At 44.8% G+C, this 23335-nt stretch overlaps 1 long non-coding RNA gene across 2 annotated transcripts in view; it reads left to right on the top strand.

The window, feature by feature from the left end:
• Nucleotides 1–12436: 12436 nt before the first annotated feature.
• The window catches only part of LOC138849975 (uncharacterized), an 82526-nt gene continuing 71627 nt past the window's right edge, over nt 12437–23335 (top strand). The window contains exons 1-2 of one of the 2 annotated variants that reach the window (XR_011389315.1): nt 12437–12601; nt 13024–13051. This is a non-coding gene — a long non-coding RNA (uncharacterized lncRNA). The remainder of the gene's footprint in view (nt 12602–13023; nt 13052–23335) is intronic. The other variant, XR_011389314.1, reaches the window with a different exon arrangement.

Raw genomic sequence — 23335 nt, 5'->3', positions numbered from 1 at the left:
TTTTTCTCTCCTGAGCCTCCACGAGGCTGAGCGATTTCTGCTGGAGGAAACCACCCTGCTAACCCCAGGAGCACAGCCCTGCAGGGAGGTGGCCAAAGTTTCCCCATGCAAAAGATAACTGGAAAGTGGCATAGAAGAGCCCTGCCCAGTAGAAATATCATGGGAGCTACAAATGGAATTTTGAACTTTCTGGGAGCCACATTAAAAAAAAAAAGAAAAAGAGGGGCCAGAATTGTGGCAAAGTGGGTTAACCCGCCACTTGGGATGTTGGCATCACATATTGGAACTCCATTTCAAGTCCTGGATGCTCCTTTTCTTCCTTCCTTCCTTCCTTCCTTCCTTCCTTCCTTCCTTCCTTCCTTCCTTCCTTCCTTCCTTCCTTCCTCTTCCTCCTTCCCTCCCTCCCTCCCTCCCTCCCTCCCTCCTCCCCTCCCTCCCTCTCTTTCTTAGTTTCTTAGTTTTATTTATTATTTGAGAGGAAGAATTATAGGCACATTTGGTTCACTCCCCAAATGGCCACAACAGCTGGAGCTGGGCTGATCTGAAGCCAGGAGCCAGGAACTTCATTCGGGTCTCCCACATGAGTGCAGGGACTTAATAAGCATTTGCACCATCTTCCACTGCTTTACCAGCCCATTAACAGAGAGCTGGATTGGTAGAGGGGCAGCTGGGACATGCGTGAACTGGTGTCCATATGGGATGTCAGTGCCGCAGGGCAGAGGCTTAGCCTACTATGCCACAGCACCGGCCCCAGATGCTCCACTTTCGAAAGAATTTCCTGCTAATGTGCCTGGGAAGGCAGCAGAGGATGGACCAAGTATTTGGGACCCTGGCATCCCTGTAGGAGACTAAAATGGAGTTCCTGGCTCCTGGCTTCAGCCTGACCCAGATCCCACTGTTGTGGTCTTTTGGAGAGTGAGCCAGGGGATGGATGATTTCTCTTGCTCTGTCACTTCTTATCTCTCTGTTACTCTGCCTTTCAAATTAATAAATAATAAAGTAAATCTTTTTAAAAAAGGAGAGGTTGGTGCTGTGGTGTAGCAGGTAAAGCTGCCTCCTGCAGTTCCAGCATCCAATGTGGGAGCTGGTTCGAATCCCGGCTGCTCCACTTGTGATCCAGCTCTCTGCTGTGGCCTGGGAAAGCAGTGGAAGATGGCTCAAGTCCTTGGGCCCCTGCACCCACGTGGGAGATGCAGAAGAAGCTCCTGGCTCCTGCCTTCAGATTGGCGCAGCTCTAGCCATTGCAGCCAACTGGGGAGTGAACCAGCAGATGGAAGACCTCTCTCTCTCTCTCTCTCTCTCTCTCTCTGCCTCTCCTTCTCTCTCTCTGTGTAACTCTGACTTTCAAATAAATAAATAAATCTTAAAAAATGGGAAAAAAGATGAAATCTATTTTAACAACACATTTTACTTAACCTAAGATATCCCAAATATTATAATTTCCTCACAGATCAATGTAAATAATTATGAATGAGATATTTTGCATCATTTTGGACTACACATGCAAAATCTGATGTCTATTTTACACTCATAGCATGTCTCAATCTGGACTTCACATTCCTGTAAGAAGTATTTGACATGGATATTGATTTTATAAAATTTACTGTTGAAAAAATAGGTTCACTTCCCCCAATTCTTCCAAACCATATCTGAATTGTGTCTGTTTTTCAACTTACATTTAAATTAGTTAAAAATTAATAAAACCATTCAGTTCCTCAGTCACACCACTTCGTGAGAGCCACAGGCTCTGGGGGGTAGGGAGGGGCGAAGGGAAGAGGCGGTGGGATCAGGAGAGAGTGCAATGGCTCCAAGACTTGGTGGCAGCTTCACGCATCCTTCCTGTGTGTCTCAGTGCACATTTCATTCTTCTCAAGACCTTAGGGACTGGAGCAGTCACGGTACAGGCTCAGTCAGCTGCCAGTGTAATCTGCAGTGGGGTTTCACTTCTCTGCATTTTCAGCATCTTGGGGAAAATTCAGATGGTGCTGCTTTTCCTGGGGGGCTTGGAGGATGGGTACCCTGGGGAGAGTCTCCCCGGTTCAAGGACCCCATAGAATGCCAGGAGGTTGGGGAGGCAAGGGAACTGCTACGCCCCCTGCTGGTAGCCAGAGGAAGAGCAGCCCTGCCTGGCTGGAAGGAAGCAATGGGCAGAGGCTGGTGGGGGCTGGGAGAAAGCTACCTCCTTTTCAGTTTCCAAGTCTTGAACACAGAGGCCCTTGACTTTGGAAGCATAGCAGTGTTAGTGCAGAAAATAATTTTGAAAACTTAGAATAAAATTATTTAGTAAATTCTGTGGTTTCCAAATGCAAAACAAAAATCATGTATTTTACTCTGCATTTAGCCAAGCGAAAAACATTTGGTTGGAATGTGTGATCACCACATTCTGAAAGACCTCATGCATGAAATATACATTGAAAAAAAAATCACATGGCAAATTCCTTCCCTGGTCTCTTCTAGGGTAATTATAAAGGGAAAGTAGTAGTATACATAGTGAAAAATTCAAACAGCACCAGAAAGTTAGCCAATGAAAGCAAACATCCCCTCTTCCTCCCTTGGGCAAGTTTTAAAGACATTTAAGCACTTGGCATGTAGTAACTGTTTGATAAATGCTAGGTTACTATGATTAATGCTGAATGTGGACCAAAAATTAGCAGCAACTAAAACATTATATAAAACCAAAAGCTAGCCATGCTGTGTAGGCAACAGGATCTCAGGGCCACAGGAGGAGCTGTGGCAGCCAGGCTGAGCAATGCTGCTCTACTATTTGACTGAAGAGTTTTCTCCTTTCTTTAAAAAAAAGAAATTCACTTATTTTCATCTACTTGAAAGGCTGAGCAAGAGAGAGACAGAGAGAGAGAGACAAAGAGAGACATAGACAGAGACAGAGACAGAGAGATACATACGCACATTGAAAGAGAGACCTTCTATCTGCTGGTTCACTCCCCAAATGCCTGCAGTAGCCAGGGTTGGGCCAGCTGAAGCCAGGAGCCTGGAACTCCATTTGGGTCTCCCATGCGAGTGGCGGGGATCAGGAACTTGAGCCATCATCTGCTGGCTCCCAGGGTGTGTCTTCAGAAGCTGCATGGGAAGCAGTGTAGCTGGGACTCCAACTGGCACTCCAGTAAGAGATGCAGGTGTCCCGAGTGGCAGTTTAACTCGTTGAGCCACAATGCTTGCCCTGAAGTTCAAGACATTCTGCACCATTTAGAAAAGAGTTATTCTGTGCAGACATTGCACACCATCTAGAAAAGGTACTCCGACTGTGTTATTAAGGCTGGCTCTGTAGGCAGTGCACACGGGGTCATGGAGCATAGGCACTGCTTTCTACTGGAGTGTAAGGCTGTGACTGCCATTCTCGCCTTAGCAGCCAGGCTGAATGAACTTGGCCAGTTCAGTCCAACCAATATGCAGAATAGTTCACAGGAATGAAACGAGTCTCTATCTTCAATGAGTTTGCATTGGCTGGGGGAAGGGGGCATAGATTGATGCACAGTGTGATGGTGGCTGATGGCACATGTCCATGGAGTCTAGAGGAAGCATTGGGGGACGATGGCCTGCAGGCCAAACACAGCCACCGTGGCCTTCTTGTTTTTAGAAACAAACTGCAGTGTTTAGAATAGGTTCTAAAACTTGAGAGGAATGTGCAGAGGTTTCCCTCGCATCCCCCTTCCTCCACACATGCACAGCCTCCACCATTATCAATATCCCCACCAGAGTGGTGCATCTGTTCTGACCAATAGACCTACCTAGACATGCCACTATTGCCTAAGGCTCCCAGTTTCCATTATAGCTCATTCTCATTGTACGTTCAGTCGGTTTGGGTGAAAGTAGAGTCACATTTATCTGCCATCACACACAGACAGCTCCACTGCCTATACCCTCTGTGCTCCTCCTGCTCATCCCTTCGCCCCTCTAGCCCCTGGCAATCACTCATCTTTTTCCTGTCTCCATAGCTTTGCCTTCTCCAGGACATCACAGAATCGGAACCATACAGTATGCAGTCTTTTCAAAGCGACTTCTCTCTCAGTAACATGCGTTTAAAATTTCTCCATTCTTGTTATGGTAGTGGAGTATTTGTTTCTTTTTGGTGCTGAAAAATATCCATTGTCTAGATAAATCAGTTTACCTATGGGGTCAGCGCTGTGGCACAGCGGGTTAAAGCCCCAGCCTGCAGCACTGGCATCCCATATGGGCGCTGGTTTAGTCCCGGCTGCTCCTCTTCTGATCCAGCTCTCTGCTATGGCCTGGGAAAGCAGTAGAAGATGTCCCAAGTCCTTGGGCCCCTGCACCTGCATGGGAGACCTGGAAGAAGCTCCTGGTTCCTGGCTTCGGATCAGCTCAGCTCTGGCCGTTGTGGTCATTTGGGGAGTGAACCAATGGAATGGAAGACTCTCTCTCTCTGGCTGTATTTCTCTCTGTAACTCCTCTTTCAAAATAAATTAAAAAAATTCTTAAAAAAAGAAAAAAAATCAGTTTACCCATTCACTTGCTGCAGGTCATCTCATGCTTTCCAGCTGGGGCAATTATGGGTGAAGTTTTTTTGTGTGCACATTGCTGTGTGGTCATAAGTTTACATCTCCTTTGGATAGACACCCACGAGCAGGAGTGTTGGGTTGTATGGGAAAAGTATGGTGAGTTTTACTGCCTGCCAAAGTGGCTGCCTTCTGCATTCCTGCCAATGATAAATGGGAGTTCCTGTTGCTCCACGTGCTTGCCATCATGTGATGTTGTCAGTATTCTGGGTTTTTGAAGAGTATTTTGCTGGGACACAGCTTGTGTACATTTTGACCATCACCACTTTCCTGACGCAAGTGTGGAATTGAGTAGCTACAACAGAGACAGAATGGACATTTTTTTTAAAGGCTTAAAATATTTACCCCCAGCCCTGGACTGAAAAGGTTTGCCGGCACTTGGTGTCGGATTTTGGCAGAGAAGGTGTGTTGGTGTCAGAGTAGCTTCTTGGGATACGGCGAGTAAGGGACGTTCCAGGCACGGATAACTGCCTGAGCAGGGACACAGTGACCTGCCTGGACGGGCACAGGCCAGCCTCCCAAATTCCGTTCTTCAAGCCTGTCCCCAGTCCTGAGCTGAACAGTACTGAATCAGTTTTTCCACACTCTGAAGAGGAGAGAGAGGTTGCATGAGCTGATGTCTACAAATGCTTTGAGCAAAATGTGAGAAAAGCGCCCATTCATCACAAAACATTATTTCTATTTTATTGTTCAAAGGATGCCAATTTTGTTTTTCTTTTTTCCGCCTTTTCCAGACTAGACTGCCAATCTTCTCCTTCTATTGTCTGCCTTGAAAAACAAAACAAAACAAAACAAAACCAGCCGCACCACCGCAAACCATAACGTAAATGAGTTTACTTAAGGAAATACATTTTTCATTCTTTTCCAAGTAGGTAATATGCTCGCAGGGCCCAGAATTCAGAAGACTTCAAGTCTGTATGGAGGAACATCCCTGTACTTCTCCCTGGGGGCAGCCAATGGTGCTAGCTTCTTGTCTTGCAAAGCCTTTCAGAGAAAATTCTCAATGGTGCAAATATTTGCACATACATTACTGTTTTTCTTTCCTTTAACACAAATGCCTCTCTCTACCCCCACCCGCAACTACACGCGAATGTACTTTAAAATCTTCATGGAAAAGAGGACTAAGACATTTAATTGATAAAGTATTTTTGAAATCCATAGTTTTCACATAATCTGCATTTACCACGATCACATTGCAGACGTCATTTGACCTACCCTTGAATCAAAGTTTTTGGGGGGCTGGTGCTGTGGGGTAGTAGATTATATATCTGCCTGCATCACTGGTTTCCCCTATGGGTGTCAGTTCGTGTCCTGGCTGCTCCACTTCCAATCCAGCTCTCTGCTATGGCCTGGGAAAGCAGCGGAGGATGACCCAAGTGCTTGGGCCCTTGCACCCTTGTGGGAGACCTGGAGGAATCTCCAGGCTCCTGGCTTCGGATCGGCCCAGCTCCAGCCGTTGCTGCTATTTGGGGAATGAACCAAAGGATGGATGAGCTCTCTCTATCTTTCTCTCTCTCTGTCTGTAACTCTACTTTTCAAAAGTAAATAAATAAATCTTTAAATAAAAGAGTTTTGAGCATTGTTCCACATCAAACTACATCAACAACCTTGCCGCTGTCTTTATAGCTACATGGTACTTTGCTATATGGATACTGTACAAAGGTACTTTAAAAAGTTTGTGGAAAAGTCGAAATAAGAGATTGACTTATTTTGGCGCAAAACAATTTGGAAATTCATGCATGACTTTTCAGAATATACATTTTTTCATGCCCTTTTAAAAGATCGCCTTGAATGCATGGATGTCAGTATTTTGCACCAGAATAAACTTATCTTGTAATCCTACTTCCCATAAACTTTCAAGTTCCCCTCATATCATGTTTAATTGTTTTAGTGGCAACTCAGGTCTGTTGCTCTCCCTTGTTTTTGCCAGCTACAAGCTCCTGGTAGCCCTGCTGTGTTCAGGAGATGGAGTCAACAGCGCTGAGGAGGTGGAAGTTCATGGAGCCGATGGATTGGACACAGCCCCTCCTGATCCTCAGGGCTGGTTTGGCTGCCCGGGTGGGACTGCCCTACCTCTATGATTTCTCTTCCTCAGGCTGCTGGTGGGACAAAGGGCCTGCTATTCCCAGAGACTGGAGACATCATGATTATTCTGATGGAGTGGGATCGGCAAAGGCAGTGGCATTTAGCAGGGGTGTTAGCTGTGGCTTTGTAATTAAATGTTAGAAGCACTCCCCTTGAGCTAGCTGAGCAAAAAGGAGTATCTGTGGGTTTATGCAGGCAAACAAGGAAATCTAGGGGTGGTGGCAGACATGAGCAGTTTCCTTTCCAGGTATTCTTGCAGCCAGGGGTGGCCAAATGTTTAGGTGTAAGGGGAAGTGTCCAGTGTGGGACCACAGGCATATGTTATTTTTCTGGTACAGAGGGATACTTAGGGAGCACAAGCTTTTTGCTGTTCCCGTCTGGAATGTGGATATGATGTCTGGAGATGTGGCAATCATGTTGGGAGCATGAGCACAGTTGTGATGACGACAATGGAACAAATGATCCTTGATGGCGTCATGGAGTCAGTTTGCCACATCTTGCCTGCTTATCCTTTGATCACTCGTCCTTTGACTAAAAGAAACTCGGTAAGCTTTGGAGTTGGGCTCTTATTGCATGCAGTTGAACATAGGCCTCTCTGTAATTCAGGGTAACTAGATTCTGGGGTTTGCCCAGTGTCAAGTCTCTCTCTCTGTTCCAAGTCTATTCTCAGAATTCTCCAGGAAGCAGGAGACACACCACACCGGCAGCTCATGAGTCTACTCTGACAGCTCCCAGTCCTGGCGAAAGAGAGAGCTGCTACTCTGATTCCAAATGGAGGCGAGGAACTCCAGTGAAGAAATTGGATTAGTTTGCTCTGAAGGCTACTTCTTAACCAAACCCTGTGGACAAAGGAAATGAGGGGGTGATGTGATTGGTCAGCTCTGCCTCCAAACCTGCCTGGAATATGGAGTGGGGAGCAGGTTCCGGAAGAAGAGCAAATATTTTAACCAGGAGAGGGGAAGCAAAGAGGCAGCTGGGAACAGCAGGCTCTGAAGAGTGAGCGTGAGAAGGAGAGGCAAGGGGATTCCACTGGGATTGTCTCCTCCACTAAGGAGCCTTCGCACAGCCTAATTTGGCCTCTGATGTCCCCACCCATGCACTGCCTTGTTTGCCCTTACTGTAGCACGGGTTACTGTATGTTGCTGTGTGTCCTGGCGGCTTTACAGGTGGGTGCTTCGTCCGGTTGATTCTGTCTCCCTCCGTCCCATAATTAGCACGAAGGGGCCACTCAGTGTTGGAGTGAATGAATGGAGGGACAAAGACGCAGAGTAAAGCCACAGGAAAGATCTTTGCTTTGGTTGGAACCTTGGAAGTGTGACAAAACTCCAACAAATGCCAGCATTCTTAAGGTGGTGGGTGAGGGCTAGATTACAGGGGGACCCTGGATACCAGGCTAAGGAATCTGTGCAGTAGAAGCGAGGGAGCTATGAACAGCTCTTGAGCAGGGGAGTGGCACAATCAGAGCTGATGTGTCCCGAGCCTCATTCCTTCCGTACCTGGCTGCAGTCCATCTGGGTTTTCCTTTCTCTGGTTTCTTCATGATTCTTGGTGTGGTTCTTCATCCGTCTTGGATACCACTGCTGCTTCCTCCTTCCCCTACCTCATTCATGCATCAGTGCTGGGCTGATTCTGCCCTTCTCTGTGGGAGTAGAGAGGATGGTTTCCTCTGACTGGTGCCAACTGGGTGTCCTACAGGGGGATTCCATCGGAGCAGCTCTTGGCTGCCCTCTTCTGGTCACTGGTGGGTATAGCCACCTTCTCTTCCGAAGGCGATATAAACCATGTGGTCACTGCTTTGCCTTTTGATGTGACCTCTGTCTTCTTATACCTGCCCACCAGACCCCCTTAATTACAGAATAGCGAGGTTTTCTTTGCATTCCTACCATGTGTTTCTGCTTGCCTGGTGAGAGCTATGCACAGAATGCTTCTGACCTCCCATGGATCTACATATTTTTCCTTGTTGGATCTTAGTGCTACATAGAACACTTATTTTTGTTACTTTACATGTCTATCCACCTTGTCTGAACTGAGGTCACTTTAATTTTGAGAGCCAATTTAGAGACAATGTGTTCCCACTTTATCAACAGGGGAGACTTACAACTTGCATATTTATATTTCCTTGGAGGACAGCTTACGGATAAATTACACTCTACTCTCAACGAGGCACAGAAGTCCTCAAATGTATGTTTTTAAATTCACAATAGGATCAACACAAGGCCCTAAGTAGTGATTGTGTTAAGAAGTAATTGCTGTTTCAATGAGACTGGGGTCTGTGAAATGGACCAGAGACCGTTCCTGGATTTTTTTTTTTTTTTTTTTTTTTTTTTTTTTTAGCTTATGAAATGATGGATACATGACTCATCAGAACACCTGTCTGGATTCTTGGCTTCACTGTAAGTGATAGAATTTTTTTGGAATAAATTGTTTAACTCAGGCCAAAGATGAATTGCCTTCACATTTTGATGAGCAGACTCTCAAGAAAACATTTGGGCTGTAGACATTTCTCTCTCTCTCTCTCTGAAAATTTGTTGAGAGGACTAAGGGGCAGCAGGAAGACATATCCTATTCTCTGGTTCATTCCTCAAATGCTCAGAATGACTGGGCCAAGGCTGGGAGCTGGGAACTCAGATCAGGTCTCCCACGAGGGTGGCAGGAACCCAGTTACTTGAGCCATCATCGCTGCCTCCCAGGTCTGCGTTAGCAGGCAGCTGGAATCTGGAGCAGAGCCGAGTATTGAACCCAGGCCCTCTGATGTGGGATGTAGCCATCTTAACCCCTGGGCTGAATGACTGCCCCTGCTCTTGTGATCTCTTCACGGTGCCACGATCACGTCTCATGCTCCTGGATCCACACTCTGATTCTTTCCTTTCCTCTCTTCATTCAAACACCACCCGTCTTTCAACACATTTCTTTATTTTTTTTAAAGATTTATTTTATTTATTCGAAAGAGTTACAGAGAGAGGTAAAGGCACACACACAGACACACACACACACACACACACACACAGGGCTTCTATCCCCTGGTTCACTCTCCAAATTGCCAATACTGAGCTGGAGCTGAGCCAATCTGAAGCCAGGAGCCAGGAGCTTCCTCTGAGTCACTCATGTGGGTGCAGGGGCCCAAGAATTTGGGCCATCCTCTGCTGTTTTCCCAGGCACATTAGCAGGGAGCTGGATTGGAAGTGGAGCAGCCAGGATTTGCACCAGCGCCCATACGGGATGCTGGTGCAGCAGGCTGGAGGCCCTACCCCCTGTGCCACAGCAACAGCCCCTCAATATGTATTTCTCATCTCTCAGTGATTCTTTCACTGCATCATGATCTCTTTCTTCTAGACAACAACACTGTAGTACTAGTTTGTGCTTTTTATTTAGCAAAAGTCATGTATTATCTTCTTGCAGAGAAGTAAAAAAGACATCTTTTTGCTTTAACGCAAAACATTATTTATAAATTCATAGTGTTATTTAACTTTATAGAAATTTATGACCCATGTCTTCCTTTGAATACTAAAATCATTAATTCCAGAGGCTGTATCTTACACTTGGTTGTTTACCCGCAGAATGTTGAGTATCTACTGCTATATATTCAATAGATGAGCAGCAAGTGCTGTTGATTGATAGGTTGTTGTTATCATTTGCCTATCCTAGCTCTAATTAGTACACTTGCTTGAGAAATTATTTACAACAGACAGATTGGTCCAGGCCATCATTAACACTTCTCTGAAATATTTTCATGCATTTAGCTGCTTTGCAAAATGTATTGCTCAAATGGCACTGTGTGTTTATGCCTGCACATAACAAAGGGAAGCTAGATTTAAAAATTCTTCCTTTAAAGTATTGTTGATGAATGATCATTTTAAAATTAAGTCTTCATTTTTATCAAAGTTATACATGGACATAATTTTCCAGGTCAAATAATTTCATAAAGTACTTTGAAGAACAACAGACCTCTCTTGCCTTACAGTTTCCTACTTTGTAGAATCAACATGTTCTATTCCTAGTTTTAGGGAATTATCTTTGATATTACCTCTGTATTTCTGGCATATACTTACATAACTCCACCCTTTCTTTTTCCTTCTTCTAGCTTTAGGCAGTGTCTATTGTTCTCCCACTAATTTAGCTTTTTTTGCGCTACTCTTGTCTTGCCCCATGACTGACTCCTATACTTCTATTATGATACTACTCTTATTTCATAATTTTACTTACATTGCTATTTGGTGTATATTATCCTATCCATATAAATACTCTTCACAGCTGAAACATGATTATCTTCTTGTTTAACCTTTAGGTTTTGCTGGAGTTATTGATTGCATTGCTTTTCCCTTCTTTGTTTTATTTTCTATCACTAGTTCATTCCAGTTTTGTTCCTCAATTGTTTAAATCTACCCTCAGGACATCTACTCAAAGGAGGTATTCCAGCCAGACCGTCTTCAGGAACATTTTTCACGTGTCATTATGAGATCTTCTCCCTTGGACTAGTTTCTTTCTAGGCCGAGTGCCCAGCTGTACTTGGCTCTCACTTCCCCATTCATCCGCAGAATTCCCTCTGCTCCTTTTGGCTTGATGTTCTTACTTTCCAGACTTTGTGTCTTTCATTTTCTTGGTTTGCCTCCTAATTTTGGATAAGAAACTTCTTTAGTAGCTTCTGGAGAAGGGTTCACGATAGGTACATGTTTTGAGATCTGTCACACCTTAAATGTTTACATTTCACTGTAATATTTAACTGATATTTATTTTATGGGTCTAGAATTCCAGTAAGAAATGGGTTTTCTACAGAACTTTACATGGCCTTTTTGTTTCTAAAGTGGTTATTGAGAAATTCAGTTATTCTGATTTTTAAAATCATTTTTGCATTTCTTGTAGCAACTTAAGCTTATTTCTTTGTCTTTATTGTTCCGAGAATTCAAGATGATGAATCAACATGGATTCATTTATTTCCATCTGTTGCATTGGGTTTGTCATGTGCCCTTTCAGTCTAGAAACTCCTGTCCTTTAGTATTGGGAAATGTCTTGGATTATTTCTTGTATCTTCTTCCCTTCTGTTTTCCAAGTTTTCTTTTGCTGAAACTTTAAATATTCAGTTGATGGACTCCTAGACCAGCTTTCTGATATTTTGTCATACCTTCCATCTCTGACTTTTCCCAGTGATTTTTGAGAGATTTCCTTAGCTTCGTCTTCTGGCTCATCTACTGAAGTTTTTATTATGGCCATCACAGTTTGAATATTTGAGCAATCCCGTTTGTTTCACAATTGTTCTCTTTTTGCTGGAATAGAGTCTTGATGTAATAAATTCAATAACTTGTCCTGCTTGTCTGAGGATGTTAATTAGTTGTTATTTTCCTAGAGGTTTCTACAACTTGCCTTTTCTCCCCCTAATACATGGTCTCTGTTCTCCAAGTTCAAGAATACCCTCAGAGGTCTGTCCATGTTTTGAAATGAGGGGCCTGTACTATAGTGCAGTAGGCTAAGCTCCCGCCTGCTGACACCCCATATGGGCAATTATTTGTGTCCCGTTGCTCTTATTCCAATCCAGCTCTCTGTTTATGGCCTGGGAAAGCAGTGGAGGATGGCCCCAGTGCTTGGACCTCTGCATCCAGGTTGGAGATCTGGAAGAAGCTCCTGGTTCCTGACTTCAGATTGGCCAAGCTCTGGCCATTGCAGCCATTTGGGATGTGAACCAGAGGAGCGAAGATCTCTCTCTCTCCCTCTCTCTGTCTGCAACTCTGCCTTTCAAATAAATAAATAAAAGCTTAAAAAAGTAAATGAGTCACTTAAAAGCTATTTGGAAGTTTAGCACATGGACTGGAACTTGTCAATGTGGACTTTACTACTTGTAAGATGGTTGGTCTGATTCTTCAGGTCAATTCTGCTGTCAGCACTTCTGTGTACTTTCTTTGAGAACACAGATCTCCTAGAGATCTACGCTCCAGTTTCTGGCAAGGAGGAGGGTGTTGAGTCTGCCTTCCTATGCTCCAAGATCTAAGGAGGTTTGCTTCTTATTCTTATTAAGTGAGCTTCGCTTAATCTTCCTGTTTCCGGGGCACTGTCCTGTCAGCAATCTTGTATGTGCCCCAATATGCGTTATTCTTCCCAAGGAATGAACCTTCAAATGTTTGGGTTGGGGAAAAGTCAGGATTGGTGGAGGTGGATGGTACTTGGAGAGTCTTCTTATTTCTTAATTATACTTTCAAGCAACCATATCAGGCTAAAAGAATCAATGTCACACTTATGTCCAGAACCCTGGGATCCTACAGTGATTCTACTTGGGTAATTTCTGCTGTCAGTTGTGCTAGGTGGGTTACTACCAGTTCATCTGCTTTCTAGATCTCCAAATGTCCTGTCATTTTCTTTCATGTGGTTTATCATGGAGGTTTAACATCTTAAAATTTTTCTACTTTAATTTTTATAGAGATTTCTGGAAGGAGCAGAAAAATTGTGTATGTTTCATCCCTCATCTTTACATGGAATTCTGTAATATCCTTTTATAGCATTGAGTAATTTCATGATGAAAGCAGGAATATACTTTAGCAGTTGGTTCTAAGAAGACAGGACAATGTTTGCAGAAGGGATAATAGATATAGAAAGTTGGCATTACTGCCCATCTCTCTCTCTTTCTCCCCCCTCCCCCACATTGATTGAAACAGAGATCCCTGGAAGAATTAGTGAGAAGGACGTCTTGTGAAAGCTTAGCCCAAGTGTGGATTCTATCTTATGTTAGAGGAACAGGATGAGGGGTGTCTGCAGTTAGTTTGTAGTACGCTGATGCTTCTGTGGAGCTTTTGTGCCAAGAACCTTGTTGGCATTAATGGCATTAGGAGAGCTTGGAAACTGAGGATCATCAATTCCTAGACAGGAAGCAATGCTGTGGTTCCTACAGACTTATTGTAGCCAGTTTTTGACTTTGAGAGTACAATCAAAACCTGTGGGTCTTTTATTCTTTTTAGAGGGGAGAGGGCTGGGTATTGCAGTCAGAAGAGCATGTCTTTGGGATGATGTTTTTGGGTGTTGTGAATTGCAGCTTGCTGAAATGCTTAGGAAAGAGGTTTATATTAAAAATCTCCTAATCAGCCGGCGCCACGGCTCAATAGGCTAATTCTCTGCCTTGTGACGCTGGCACACCGGGTTCTAGTCCCGGTCGGGGGGCCGGATTCTGTCCCGGTTGCCCCTCTTCCAGGCCAGCTCTCTTCTGTGGCCCGGGAGTGCAGTGGAGGATGGCCCAAGTGCTTGGGCCCTGCACCCCATGGAAGACCAGGAGAAGCACCTGGCTCCTGCCTTCAGATCAGCGCGGTGCGCCAGCCACAGTGCACCGGCCGCAGCAGCCATTGGAGGGTGAAACATGGTAAAGGAAGACCTTTCTCTTTGTCTCTCTCTCACTGTTCACTCTGCCTGTCAAAAAAAAAAAAAATCTCCTAATCAGTACTCCAATGCTAGAAAAGGTCTTCCTTTACCATTGGTTTACCCTCCAATGGCCGCTGCGGCCGGCGCACCACGCTGATCTGAAGCCAGGAGCCAGGTGCTTCTCCTGGTCTCCCGTGTAGGTGCAGGGCCCAAGCACTTGGGCCATCCTCCACTGCCTTCCTGGGCCATAGCAGAGAGATGGCCTGGAAGAGGAGCAACCCGGACAGAATCTGGCGCCCCGACCGGGACTAGAATCTGGAGTGCTGGTGCCGCAGGTGGAGGATTAGCCAAGTGAGCCATGGCACCGGCCACAATAACTACTGTTAAGTACTCATTAAGTTTCAAGTTCCACCCTAAGTAATTAACATGTATACCCTCATTTGATTCACACACAAAGACTATATGAGATTTTAATATCATCTGCATAAGCATTCAATAAATACATAAATGAATCACACTAATACTTACTGGAAGATCACTATGAGCCACATAATCTCCAAAGCTTATGTGGCATAACTCATGTAAGCCTCGTAATTACCTTGTAGAGTTGATTCATTATTTTATTTATTTATGAAGAATCTGAATCACAAAAGGTTAAGGAACTTTTTCAGTCAGATCTGGCAGATTTGAAGACAGGTTGGGATTGCATTATTCTTTCTACTCTACTAATGGGATGAAGCATCTGGATTCAAGCGACAAAAAGGAGCAACCATCTTTTGGGGGGATGGCAAGAGAAAAGAAAGTGAAAGTCTTCAGAGACAAACTTCATCTGTCTCAGAGTTCGGCCAAACAACAACCTGGTATCTCAAATAAAATACCAATAATCCTAAGTAATATTTCTGTAAACATTTGCTACTTAGAAGGCACATTTATATTCACAATCTGATTACCTGGAGTTACGGACTCCACTCCACTCTCCTTTTTTTTACAGATGAGGAACTTGAACTCTGAAAGCGAAGTGATTTTCTCATGTTCACGTAGACAGTAGGTGAGAGAATCTCATTCAGGCTTCATTCTTTCATTTGTTCATTCAACATGTGTGTACACATTTTTGGAGCCTATCTTGTACCTGGAAGTCATGTAGGCTCTGAGTATTTAATAATGAGGAATACTAAGTTCATGCTCTTGTGGAATTCACATTCTCTAAGGAATGAATGAATAAGCAGTTGTATAATATATTGATTGATTCTGATAGGTGCTGTGTGATAAAATAAAGCCGAGAAAGGAGATAGCAGGTAGTTAGGTGGGAAGAGGGAATGGACTACTTTAAATATATTTTATTTTTATTTATTTTAAAGGCAGAGGTAGCTAGCTGGATATGGATCTTAAATCAGCTGGCCACTTCCCAAATGCCCACAACAGCAGGGGCTGAATCAGATGGAAGCCAGGACCTAGGAGCTCATTCTTAGTCTCCCATATGGGTGACAAGAACCCAGCTACTTCATCCATCACCTGCTACCTCCCAGGATCTGTTTTAGCAGAAGCTGGAATCAGGAGCAAAGCCAGGACTTGAGTCCAGGCACTGTAATGTGGCACGCGGGTGTCCCAAGTCGTGTCTTAATTGCTGCACCGAATGTCCGCCCCTGGACTATTTTAACCAATTATTCAGGAAATCTCAGCGGAGGTAATATCTGAGCAGAGATCTATAGGAGGTGAGGGAGTGAGCCCTAGAAACACCCTAGATGGGGGGTCTAGGAAATGCAAACTCTCTGATGTTGAAATGTGCTTTGTATATGCCAGAAACAGCAAGAAATCCAGCTTGGACTGAGATGAAAGAGCAAGAGGAAAGGGGCAAAGTGTTGGTAGAGTAGTGGGCTAGAATTCCATGGGCTTATGGGAATATGAAAGGGCTGGATTTTATTCTAACCAGGATGGGAATCCTGTGGAGGACTTTGATTAGGGGAAATGACATATCTAATCCACCCTTTGGAAAATCCCTCTGGCTACTAGGTGGTGAGTTCACTGGTTGGGTGCTGGGCGAGGGCACTGACATGGAAGTAGGGAGGTCAGGTGATAAGTGTTATTCAGGATAAGCGCATGTGTGTTTTGCAGCTCTGTTTCATATCACCTCTACTCTAGGGTCCAGGTTATAGAGCGGCTCCATCTAAAACATTGCTGCGCTCATGGCTGAGGCAAAAGAGATTGCAGCAAATCACCTGCTGATCTTGAACTCTCTTGCTTGGAAGTGCTAAACATAATTTCCATCACCTTTCATTGACCATAGCAAGTCTGATGGAAAGCTGAGCATCATTATGGGGCAGGGAAGTATAATCCTCCCCCAAGAGGAGCAGTGAAGACAGACAGTTCTTGACTTACAATGGTTTGCTTTATAATTTTTAACCTAATGACTGTGTGACCGTAATATGCATTCAGTAGAAACTGTACTTTGAATCTTGACCTTTTCCTGGGCTGGCGATATGTGGTACAATTCTCTTTTGCAATGCTGAGCAGTGGCAACAACAGCTCCCAGTCAGCCATGTGATCATAGGGCAAACAACCCTTCAGTGTACTCTGTTGCAAAACTATGGTGGGGTTAATTGTTCTGCAGTGTACTGTGTTACTAAACTATGCTGGTAGTAGTTACTCTACAGTGTACTGTGTTACTAAGCTATGCTGGTGGTAATATAGGTGTATGAAATGTACTTTGATAGCTCTTTAAAAAGATTAACTTTTTTATTTGAAAGGGAGATAGAGAGAAAGAGTTATCTTCCCTCTGCTGGCTTACTCCCCCAAATGCCTGCAACAACTGGGGCTGGCTAGGAACTACATCAAAGTTGCAGGAACCCAGGTACTTTGGGCCAACATTTGTTGCCTCCAGGCGCATTAGTAGGAAGCTGGATTGGAAGCGTTAGAGTAGCTGGTACCTGAACTAGCACTGTGGTATGGAATGGGAGAGTCCCAGGTGTTGACTTAACCCACTGTACCAAAATGCCCACTCCTAAAATGCACTTTTGAGATGACATTTTAAGCTTATGGTGGGTTCATTAGGGTGTAATGCCATCATAAGACCAGGAGCATCTGTACTTGGAAACCGTGGTGCAGTCTGTCATAGGAGGCAATTGCTGTATTCAAGGCCAAAACGAAGCTGGCTCGGGCAAAGGTGGTACAGTTGAAGTGGTGAAGACTTGCTGATTAGATAAATGTGGAGTATACAGGAAGGAAAAGTTAAGGAAGACTCCAGGATTTTGGTCTGAACCCCTTGGTGAACAGTGGTAACAGTTGCTGAGTTGGAGAAGACTGGTGGGAGAGCAGGGTAAGGGAGGGCTGGGATTAGGAAGTCTATATTGAAAATGTTAGATTTGAGATCCTGATAAGAGAATCATTTGATCTGGAGATAAACCATGAGAGTCAACAACATATAGACTGACTTTGAAGCCACGAGGGTGGATGAAGTCAAATGGAGAATGAGAGGTGAGCAAAGGAACAAGAAACCTGAGGTTGAGACTTTGGGCACTCGAGCAGACACATGGTCAGGAAGAGGAGAATCCAGCAAAGAAGAGAGGGGAATGAGGAAAACAAGAGTGCGAGGTGGCCCAGAAGTCCAGTGAAAAAAAGGATTTCATGAAAAGAGACACTGGCAACATCAGCTATCAGTTGCTGTTGAGATATTAAGTGAGATGAGTATGGACATCCATTGTTGGATTTGGTCAGAGGTCACTTGTGACCTTGACAAGGCATCGGTGACCTTGTTATGCGATGAGGGTAAAGGTCAGATTGGAATGGGTGGAGAAGAGCCCACAGAGCCTTTTGATTTCAAGTCCAGCGTTTCCTTTGGATTGTTACACTGCAAGGGAAGTTCTCATGCACAGAATGGAGTTATTGGAGGTGTTATGGAACCAGGGAGTTTCTGCCTCATTCTTTGAATGACTCAACCCAGGAAGACATCTGCTTAAAAATGTGATAGCCACCTGAGTACACCTAATTCTCTACCTTTTCCTTTGTGAGTGTGTGGAGTCCAATTTGTGCAGAAATCTTCGTTCTGGTTGGTTTGCTCTAGGAAAAGCCTCTATAAAAGATGGGACATGATGTAAATTTGTTAGCCCCCTACTCATGGTAACAAGAAGGGAGGCTGGATGCTAGGATTGGGAAAAACAGAAATGTCTCATTTGTTGTCTAACATCAAATACAGGTAACAAGATCTGCTTCTAAGAGCAACACATTGAATTAAATGAGGTAATTTTACTCCAAAGCAGCAAAACAGACAGTAAAAAAACCTATGAAATAGAGTAAGAAAAAGGTAAGCAACAGAAAAGGAAAGGGGTACATCATTGTTTGGCCTGCTGACAAGTGTTCTGGCTGTGTGGGAGAAGTTCCTATGGAGGGTTACCTGCCACTTCTGTGCCTCAGTCTATAACCAAAACAAGCCAGGTTGGCAGGGCCAGGAAAGCAGGCTCGGGTAGGGGTGTTTCGCTACACTTGAAAGACTTTCAGCATTTTCCAAAGATGGTTATGATGATTGCTTCTTATAATTGTATGCTCCCAGGCAGGGGCAATATTCCAACTATTTCATAACCATAAAAGAAAAGGCCTTGAGTAATTGGAATGGGCACCAGACCAGTCAGAATAGAGGTCGACTCTACCCAACATTTTGGCTCCAGACGAGGCTTGTTTCCCAGCTCTGGTGATGAGACCATGGGTTCCAGAGTCCTTAAAAGTTGAGTTCAATCTTGGATGTGTTCTGAAATCCCTTTATAGTTCTGTCTTTGAGTAAGTTAGAGTGTTGCTGATCTTCATCTATAAATGGAGAAAATAATACAAGGATATTTCCAAAAACTTGTGGAAAATGGAATTAAAGGCAAGCTTCTTTTGGTGCAAAGGTTTTTGAAAGCCATGCCTGTGATGGATCTTCAAAGAGTTCATGGAAATGTGTATCATGAAAAGATATGCATGGATTTCAACTTTTTTTTTTTTCGCATCAAGATAAACTTATCTTCCATTTTTTCTCCTCCATAGACCTTTCCAAGTACCCTTGTACTTCCTTATAGGATTCTTTTGAAAATGAAATGAGATTTGTTTCAGTTTCTATGACTATATTGCAAATCATCCAGATACTTGGTAGAGCACAATTCAATAGGTCAAGAATCCAGGCAGTGCTCAGCTTGGTGGTTCCTCTGTCCCACGTGTTCTGTGCTGGGACTCATTCACTTGGTTGCATTTGCCTGGCAGCCGGGCTGGGCTGAGAGGTCCAGAAAAGCCTCATGTACATGTCTGGCACCTTGTGGCTCCTCCACATGGCCTTTCTCCCCATATGGTGTCTCATCCCTCAGGAATCTGAGCTTTTTCCTTGCATACTAGCTGACATCTCAGAGCCAGAGAGAAAGCTGCCTGGTGTCTTTAAGTTTAACCTCAAGACTGGCACAGTGTCAGTTCTGTCACAATGTATAGGGCAAGACAAGTCATGAGACTAGTTGAGATTCAAAGGGAAGGGGAAGGGGCCCCATTTCTTGTTAAGTGGAGCATGATAGGTGGACAGGGAGGGAAGGGATTACTGGTGGCCATTATTGGAGGATGGACACCTGAAAATGCATTATGTGAAAGGATTCCTAGTGCTTCAAATCCTCCACGGCTGCCAAAATTTTGAGGCTAGCATCCAAAGTCCTTGGCACAGCATTTGAGGCCTTCGATAGTATGGGCCCTGCCTGTCTCTCCAACCTCATTTCTCAGTGCTCCCTCCCTCACAAGTTCTACTATAATCAAATAAACCCTTTGCCATAATTCATCTAGCTCTGTGGCTTTGCATATGCTATACTCTCTAAACAAAACCCATTCATTTCACACCTTTCTAGTTCCTGATTGTACTTCAAAATTTTGCCCAGTGGCCACCTCCTCTGGGATGCCGTCCCAACTCCCTGCCTCAGCCTCACTTCTGTAGTCTCACTGAGCATTGACCCTCACTTGATCAAAGGCTTCATCTCTCCATGTTCCTTAAATCATTTGCTTAATGTGCTTTTCCAACCAGAGTCATTAAGGACAAGAGAAAACTGAAAGAGTTTTCTGTAGGTGGGAGTTGACTGACATGAACCAACTGTTAGCTTTCTGTCACTCAGTGTGACTTGGCATAGAGATCTATTAATTTATTTCACACGAATGGGTGGCTGGGATGAGATGCAACAGAATATGGCTGGAGTTAAGGAGCCAAAGAAGTGATAGACCAGCTTGTGGGATGTGTCATTTATGGGACATTAAACTCACCAGGAAAGATAAGAGGGACTGGGAAGAGGTCAACAGTCAGCCAGCCATGGAAGTGATCAGTGAATTATGCAGAGGGGCTTGGGGTCAGGAGAAGATGAAGAGAAAGGACAATAAGGCCAGAAAGCTCGGTGAAGCAAGCTCAAAAGAAGTGAGTTTGTTGTGGTTGTTTGCTTGTTTGTTTTTACTGGAGGGAGTTTACTGTAGTGGGAGTTTGCTTGTTTGTTTTTACTGAAGCAACAAGGAGAAATTGCTTGGAAGAAACCAATGGGGAGCCAAGAGGATTCCCACCTCACGTCCACATCCCCAGACTTAAGGGTTATGGGAGGAAAGACCATCATCCCTGGTAGAGAGGACTGGAATAACCAGGAGCTGGCTACATTTTGGTTAGTGGCAGAAGGTGGCTGGGATATTCACAGAAGAGGGTGAGGATGAAAGGGAGTTTGCTGGGGAAGCCTGAGTTCCAGAGGGCTCTGTGGGAAGATTTCTAGGGAGACACAGGGCAGGAGAAGGTTCTAGTGAGAGGATGCTGGGAAACAAGGAAATAAGTGTCCATGTGACACCCAGTGGAGCCTGAGTGGATTCAGGGTGTGAAACATGAAGGGGTTGCTCTCTTAGGTCATTGGCTAAGAGTATGGCCCAGTTTTTAGTTGGGGTCACCAGAACTCCTCTGTCCTGTGGCTCATAGAGTTAGGGTAAGAAGTAGGCAGGGAACATAAACAGGTAGCTCACAAGCTGTGGGAACTTGTGGGCAGGACTTGGAGACAGTGTGTGTCTCTTAGCTGGAGTGGGAGCGGCTGGGCTGTGACAAGGTGAATGTTGTGGGGCAGTGGACTTCCCTTCTGTTGAAAGTGGATAATGGACATGAGCGAGAGGATTGGGTGTCTCTCTCAAGGTTGGAGTGCAGCATTCAAGAGTTCAGAATGTGGGCCACAGTTTGTTGAAGGTCACACAGCCAGTAGATGTCAGACTTGGAGTTCAAACTCAGGTTTTCTGAATGTGGGCTCATTTCCTTTGGGGGAGGTGTGACGGGCCTAAAGGGAGGGAAAGAAAACTGCAGAGGAAGGAGAGAGGAGCAGGGAGATGGAGGGTTTTCTAGAAACTTCAGAGATTTTAGGCATCGTCAACTCTTGTTCTGGCTTCCCGGGATCTACTGAGAAGTTCAGCCTCGTGGTGGCACTTGCAGTGGGTGAGACACTGTGGAGGGGGCAGCTCCATCAAGGGACTGAAGCAACACTCCTGGCTCTCTACAGTTGTGAATGGAGTAAGAGGCTAAGGGATCCTGGAGTTTTCAGGTGGCCTTCGGAGGATGTAATAGGTTTAACTGTGGTCCCCAAAAGAGATGACAGAGTCTTAATCTCTTTGTACGTGTGAATGTGACCCTAGATGGAAGTAGGGTCTTTATGGATGAACTTAAGTTAAGGGTCTGCAAAGGAAATCATCTTGGATTCAGGGTGGACCAATATCCAGTGATTGGCATCCTTAAATAAGATGTTAATAGTAGGGGAAGCTGGGTCTGGGTTGTTTGGGAATTCTTTGTATAACTCTGCAATTTTTGTTTTGTAAATTTAAAAAGATTCTGAAATAAAAAGTTAAAAATAAAAAAGGAGAAGGGTATTGAAGCACAGAGACACAGGGAAGATGGTGAGTCAAGGATGGAGGCAGACACTGGAGAGATGTTGTCACATGTTGAGAAAGGCCAGGACCTACCCAAAGGTGGAGGAGGCAAGATGGACTTTTCCTGAGAGTCTTCAGAGGGAGGGAAGACCTACTGACACCTTGATTTTGGAATTTGGAAGCTTGCGAGAGAATGAATTTTGGTTGTATTAAGTCACTCAGTTTGTGGTGATTGATTATGACAGCTCTAGGAAATGAATAAGGTGAGAGATGTGGAGCCTGAAATAGCTGCTAGGTTGGTAGAGGTCATGATGAGAACTGATTATATACAGACTTGTCATTTGCAAGCAGGAGATCAAGACCAAAGGCTTCAGTGAGTTGTTTCAGTTTATTACCCTGAAGGACAAGTAGGGACTCACCGTGCCCCAGGAGGCACCCAGGGGTCAGCTCAGCCCAGCAGCTGCTCAGGGAAGACTTTCCCCCTCCGGAGGCAGCCCCACTTCAGATCTTGTCCCTAGGTACCATGAGATGAATGCAATCATCTGCAATCAGGCAGGGGAAAACACCTGAAAGACCCTCCCAGCCACTCAGCTTAGAAGATGCTGCTTTAAACTGGATGGAGTTGGGAAGCCTTCAGTTGCTAAGTTAATGCTTTCCCCCCACTCCCTTGTGGAATGGGATTCCCGAAGAAGTTGAGATCAGGGACAGAAAATAGAAGAGTGAGTCTTTTCCTCCTACGATTGAAGTGCCGTCTCACTTAGTAATTGCAAACCCCTTACCATGGCAACGAGAAACAAAAGGAATTTTATTCTGGAGCCATGCTGCTGTTTCCCAGCTTGGGAAGGAAGATCTTCCATGGGGTGAGTGGCTAGGCTGTGGGATTACCCGCGGGGGGCTTGCTGGGGGGCGGGGAGGGCAAGGGGAAGCCGTGAAGGAGCAGCATCAGGTGGTATTGCTGGCCTGGGACTCAGGCAAATTATGCAATTGTCATTTGCTTTCAAATCTGCTCCCCTTCCACCCAATATTTTTGCTGAGGGGACAAGTGAGATTCCAAAGATCAGTTTGCTGGAGTGTGCAAAATGCTAAGCAGCTTCTGAGGGCTGCGAAGCGGCCAAGGGGTGGGTCTCTCTGGAGAGAGGAGGAGAGGAGCAGGAGCCAGGGGAGGCTGACCGAGCAGCCTTGGACAGGCACACTGTCTGCCTAGCTCATTTCCACCGCAGTGACCTCTTCTCAGCGGTCAAGGGGAGGACTCACAGCAACTGCTCTTTTTTTTTTTTTTCCCAACCAAGAAGGGTGATGAACAAGGGAGGTCATTCACAAGATGATCAAAGGTTTAGCTCTATTGGGAGATGCTAATTTGAATAAATGCTTCTCTATCTCTACAGGTGTGCTATTCCTGGTCCCCTCTTAGAATTCAATGAGATGTTGGAAGTTGTCCGTTGCACAGTGGCTTGCAGCCTGGCACCTATTAGATGCTCTTTAAATCTTAGCTAAATGAATGAATGGATGGATATCGT

This window comes from Oryctolagus cuniculus, chromosome 6 (assembly GCF_964237555.1).
Source record: "Oryctolagus cuniculus chromosome 6, mOryCun1.1, whole genome shotgun sequence".
Lineage (NCBI taxonomy): Eukaryota > Metazoa > Chordata > Mammalia > Lagomorpha > Leporidae > Oryctolagus > Oryctolagus cuniculus.
The sequence above is the reverse complement of the archived record's forward strand: the minus strand, read 5'-3'. Positions and strand labels throughout refer to the sequence as shown.